Raw genomic sequence first — 6,102 nt, forward strand, 5'->3', positions numbered from 1 at the left:
GTAGCTATATTTTTATTAAAGAGAAACAGAATAATTTAACTTAATAAGATATTTTATGAAATCTCAAATATTACAAAATATTATCTTTTTACCATATAATAAAAAATTAAGAAGTTATCTCATTACAAAAAGTAATCATGGAAAGATTTCCCCCCCAGTTATGTATGTTGTTGGGATCCATTTGGGGGAGACTATAAAGACAACAGCTTAACAAAAAAATATAAAGGTGAGACATATAATGCTACTAGTTAGTAAATTAATCACCTGACCCCAAATTTTCTGGAACTCCAGTGTTTAATGACTCCTGTTTTCTTTCTTTTCTTTTTTTGGTTTTTATTGTTGATGCTGCTTTTTTGTTTTGGTTTAATTTGCTCCTTGTATTTGCAAAGAAACACTTTTCAAACCCTGACAATTTGCTTCCTATAGTTTTTTTCTCCTTAGGTTCTCTTAATCTCTTATCAAATTTAATTTTCTACTAAGATATTTCCAAAATATCAGAATTTTATCTTTGCAATTTCCAGTTATTTTGCATGAGTAACAGAACAAACATGTTAATTCGTTGATGAAATGAAGGATTTTTTTTCAATTACGGAAGGATTGTAATTATCTCTGAAAAACTGTGATTATTGAGATTTCTCAAACTATATGCATAATCTCAAAAATTATGGTTTCTCTAGTTTAGTTTTACTGTAAAGATCTTATTATGTCAAAGCATACTGTGGTTAAGGTATCACAGAATCTATCTCTTCTTAATAAATTCTATTTTTACTTTTAAAGTACATATTCAAAAACATGAAATTGATAATTTCTCAAGCAATGAGAAATTAATTGGTACAGTTCATTTATTGCTTCCTCTTTGGGGTTGTTTTTACCATTAGCTTATCTAATGCAGTTATAATTTAAAGTAGACAGTCTTCCAAAAGATATTGATAATATTTCTTCTAATCTCATTGGAGACACAATGCAGCTGCTAAAGATTGTATCAATACAAAACAGAGATCTAGAGTAGTTTTATGGTGTATTTTTTTTTTTTTAATATTGTCCTCAATTCCCTTGGAAAGTTTAGTGGGCTGGGCAGAGGGGAGAGAAGAGAGAAGACACAGGGAGAGACTGATTGATTCCTGAGTATGAGAGTAGAATTACTGAATTAGAATCTCTTGAGACTAGGCTCTGTAATTCTGCAATTTGCATTTTAAATAAGATTCTCAATTGATTCCTATGTGCTTTAATGTTTGAGAACCTCTAGTTAAAGAGAATATTCAGGGGCATCATTCAGCCATTTTTTTTCTACAGGTCCAGAGAGGGGGTTTAATTTAAGTAGGCAGCTGTAATTTGCAAAATGCATTTGAGTTAACAAAGACTGATAATTGATTCTGTGCTTACAGTACTTTAAGCACTTGCATAATCAAAGACTAAAGAATTGAAAGAAGATACCATGTGGGGTCTTCCCAGGAGAATTCCCAAAGCCTGTTACTTCCATTGGTTGCAGTAATATTTTTTTTAAAGTTTTATTTTTACATTCTCCATCCCTTATCACCTAATATAGTTAGTAACAACAACTATCTTAATATAGAATGGGAATTGTGTTTGCTCTATTAATAGTTTCCAGCTTGAGAGAGCATTGAGGCCTTGAGGCCTCTCTTCTGGGAGGGTAGGATGGGAGGCCTGGGAATTAAAACACATTCATATAAACTCATTTCATGGTACCTATTGCCTGTAAATTTAAAACATTTTTTTTCTTTTTTTTTTTATATACTGACACAGGTTTCACACAGTAAGGCCTAAAGGTCTTCTTACGTTTTCTTCTCATGATTGCTTTCATAAACCCTGTGTCTGCCTAGCCACAATAAGTTTTACCAGTCCTTACAGTATCTTTGTTACTTATTTTCTTAAAATATCTTTTAAAAAGCAAAAAATGAGGTACATTTAAACAATAATATCAATGCACGAATTGGAAAGAATGAAATAATTCTACATAATTTTAATGAGAAAAAGTCCCCCATGATGCTTTTCGCTTCCTAATGACAGGAAGCATCTACTTTGGACAATTTTTGCTTTGTTCTTTTTTGTTATACTTTTATTTCAGAGTAATATGATCATTCTATCTCCACCTTTTATACTTGGATAGATAACAATTTAGCATTTCTTTACAACTCCTTTTCCACCATCACACCTCCAACTCACCCATTTCTACAAAAATACTTTTGATTTTGTATGTATTATTATATACATAACTTTTGTTTAAACAAAATTCTAGATAACAGGAGATCTCTAAATAAAAAGATCTATTTAGTTTTTACAGAGGCTAGAATGAAAAAGAAAACACTAGGTTGTTGGCAATTTCCTATAATTACCTAAAGCAGGGCTAGGTAGCAGTTGAATGATAAAATGGACACTGCCCTAACTCACTTGCAGCTAGGGCTCTTGATGCCATCCAGTACTGGCCAATAAGGTGCCATTGGAGATGAGATGATACACAGAATGAAGGAGTGTGGACCATTCTTGCACAGTGGTTACAGCTTATGGAAAGTTTTCTTTTTCTTTCTTTCTTTTTTTAAGTTATAGATACATCTTTATTTTAAAATCTCATCTACCAATTTAGCATTTTCCACCAACTCGGGGAGCAGAAACCTTCACAGGTTTCACAATCTTTTGCTTAGGCGCTGCCTTTGTGGGAGCCTTAGCAGCAGCCATTGCTGTCTTTTTAGATGTCTTCTTAGCCTTTTTTTACTTCCTTGACAGCCCTAATAACTTGCTCTCATTTGAGCCTTTCTAACTTCTGGTTTCTGATTCCTCTGGGCCATGATATCCGCAAAGGATGCACTAGTGATGGCCTTCTGAAATTTGACTGCCCGTTGGGTTCTCTTCTTTTGAATTTCTTCCAACTGGTCCTTTTTGTGCTTTCTTCTATAAAGGACAGTCCAGTTTATCTGCCCAGGATTCCTCTTGGATAGGAAAGCCAATTCACATTTTGCATTAAGAAATTGGAAAACCTTTCCGTGGGTCCTGGCATAGTGCCTCCCCTGTCCCGGGTATATCTTGTATCCACTAAAACTTCACAGCTCTACTCTATAACAAAAAGTGAAAACCCATTAAGGGGGCTGTTTACAGCAAGTTATTAGCCAGGCCCAGGACATTGCAGAGGGGTTCTGTGCCAGGATGGAAGCAGATTGGACTTCAAGCTTTATTATGGGAAGTTTTCTACATCACGAGTGTTTGCAGAGCTGCTCATTATTTTACTGTCTAGTCATTAGTTTTAGAATAGAGTAGTTGTGTGGGGGGAAAAAATAAGTAATGGCAAATAAATTCTCCTGACTTTTAGGTTGAAACCATTGAATTAAGGAAACAGATAATTATGACTGCTCCCAGAAGAGATATAAAATTAGGAGACCAAATAGTAAAGTGGAAAGTAATGTAGAATGTTAAAGCAGAAAGAAAGCCGAAATAAAAGTGGTAAGCAAAGGAAAGAAGGAAAGCAAAGACTGATGAACACTAGATCTGGCTGTGGTGCATGTGCTAGTAACCAGAAAATACCTTAAATCCTCAAGCCTTAAAAAATTCACACTCTATGAAAGGGGCTCCTATTAATTGCCTTCAACCTAATTCTGCTTAAATTTGCCAAATAAGTCATTTCTCCAAGTGGAGGGAACTGGTAATATTAATGTGGACCCACATCTACCTTACTAAATATGAAAAGAATTTGCCATCCCATATTTTTACATCAGAAATAATACAAATCTAGGATTCTACTGTATAGTTTTCTGATGATTCTGAGTGTACTGTGACACACAGTTGGCTATGGTTTGAGTATATCTCTCAAATCCATGTATTGGTAGCTCTATCTTCAATGCTGCAGTTCTGGGTAGTGGATTAAAGTGAGAGGTGATTGTTCATGTCCTTATTTATGGATTAATGTCTTCATGTTGGTCATAGGTTTGCCATCATGTATCCAGTTGTCATAAAAGAGAGTCCATACTCATTCTTTCTCTTTTATAAACCCTCACAGGTCCCATGGTTGAAGACAGCAACCAGGAAACATGACGCTTTAAAGAAGACCCTCCAGAGAGGAGTTAAAGCATAGCATACTGCAGCATTAGAGTGAGAGCCCAGAGCCATGCATCATGTGCTCCTGCACCCACTAAAAATCCCAAGAAGGCACAACAAAGACTCTCTGAGCATGCAACATCAGGTCCCTGGACTGATAAACAAGAACCAACTGGTGAGAAATGCATATCCACCCAAGAAATAGCTCCTATCACTGAGTACTTTAGGAGAATACAAAGCTGAATAGTGATGGGCATCTGCTCAAGGTCCCAAATGCTGATGAAATGCAAACCCAGAAATGTCAATTAGAATTTTTCTGTGCCTCAGCATGGATCACTATAAATAGCTCCAATATCAATTTTGAAAATACATGTTATTCTTCACTTTGATTCAATAGTTATTCACCTAGCTTTCAATATTACATCTTAAACCAAACTGATTGTATTTATTTTATAGTTTTAAAGCATTAATTGAAATCATTTTTCCCTCTTTGTTTTCCAAACTTAGGTTTACCCTTGCTCCCCCTGGCTCCTCTTTTACCTCTTTCATTACCTGCTATTGCATCAAACCATACCCATCAACCCGTTTTCATCTTTTACTTCTTTTCTCCACGGTTTATATTTCTCTCTTATATATTTTATTTTCATTCTCTTTCTCTTTTGCTCAAATTTTTCTCTCCTTCCATTTTTTTGCCCTACAAAATATGCTACAGTAATTTTAGTAATTAGTTTCTTAGCCGACTCCAGAACATTGCTATATTTGTTTCCTGGATTAGAGAAACATTATAAACAGTTGGAGTTTTTGTTTGTTTGTTTTTTACTTTTCCTAGGACTACATGGATTTACTCTGAAGTGATTGTGATAAATAGGGTTTAATATTTTCTCTCAAAGTGGTGCTGATACTGGGAATAGCCAAAGAGACACAATGAGTAATATGAATACTTATATATTTGCCAAGCCCCCCAGAACTCTTGACAAAAAGCAAGCTCACTAAATAGTTTCTTGCATAAAAGTAGGTGTAATAATCATCACAGTAGATTGGTAGACATTCAAGCAGTTTGAAAAATCTATGGGAAAAATCACACCAAATGCCCACAGCACTTTGACAACTATTCTCATAGACACCACAGTGGATAAAATGTTAGAGGAAAAAATATAGAAATAATAATATAATTTCAATGTTCATTGAGCTAAAAGAAGGTGTAAGGAATGAACTTAGAAAGTATAGGAAGTGAAAAATTATTTCAAAAAATATAGAGATTCTAAAAAAAGAATTTAAAGAAATATTAGAAATGAATGATTCAATAAATTATGTTACAATTAAATGGAATACATCATTATATTAATTCTCTTTGAAGAAAGATTCTCAGACATTGAATGAAAAGTATATAATCTTGAAAATAAGTCAATAACAAATAAAGAAAAGATATTAACAGACCATGACAAGAATATTCAAGAAATATGGAGTGACTTTAAGTAACCAAATCTTAGAATCATTAGTATAGATGAAGGCTTTAAAAAAAGAAATGAAAGGAATGCACAATATTTTCAATAAAATAGTATCAGAAAATTTTCCAAGATTTAAGAATGAAATGGAAATCCAAACACAAGAGAAATATAGAACCCCCAAATATGCAATATGCAAATATATATATATATATATATATCACAATCAATAAATGGGCTAAGGTACTGAACAGATACTTCACTGAAGAAATACAATGGAGCAATAAATATGAAACAAAGTTTAATATCTCTAGCAATCAGATAAAGGCAAATCAAAACTACTCTAAGATTTCACCTCAATTCAGTAATAATGGTAATTATCAAGAATACTAGCAACAATAAATGTTGGTGAGAATGTGGAGAAAAGGATGCACTCAAACATTGCTGGTGGGACTGCAAATTGTTGCAACCATTATGGAAAGTGCTATGGAAACTCCTCATAAATCTTGGAATGGAATCACCATTTGTCCCAGCTATTCATTTCCTTGGTTTATATCCAAAGGACTTAAAATCAGCATAGTACAGTAACACAGCCACATCGATGTATATAAAA

General features: G+C 33.7%; 1 pseudogene; it reads right to left on the reverse strand.

Moving 5' to 3' along the window:
- Nucleotides 1-2,596: 2,596 nt before the first annotated feature.
- On the reverse strand, nt 2,597-4,039 carry LOC113181394 (large ribosomal subunit protein eL24 pseudogene; annotated as a pseudogene).
- Between the last annotated feature and the right edge of the window lie 2,063 nt (nt 4,040-6,102).

This window comes from Urocitellus parryii, chromosome 10 (assembly GCF_045843805.1).
Source record: "Urocitellus parryii isolate mUroPar1 chromosome 10, mUroPar1.hap1, whole genome shotgun sequence".
NCBI classification, from domain to species: domain Eukaryota; kingdom Metazoa; phylum Chordata; class Mammalia; order Rodentia; family Sciuridae; genus Urocitellus; species Urocitellus parryii.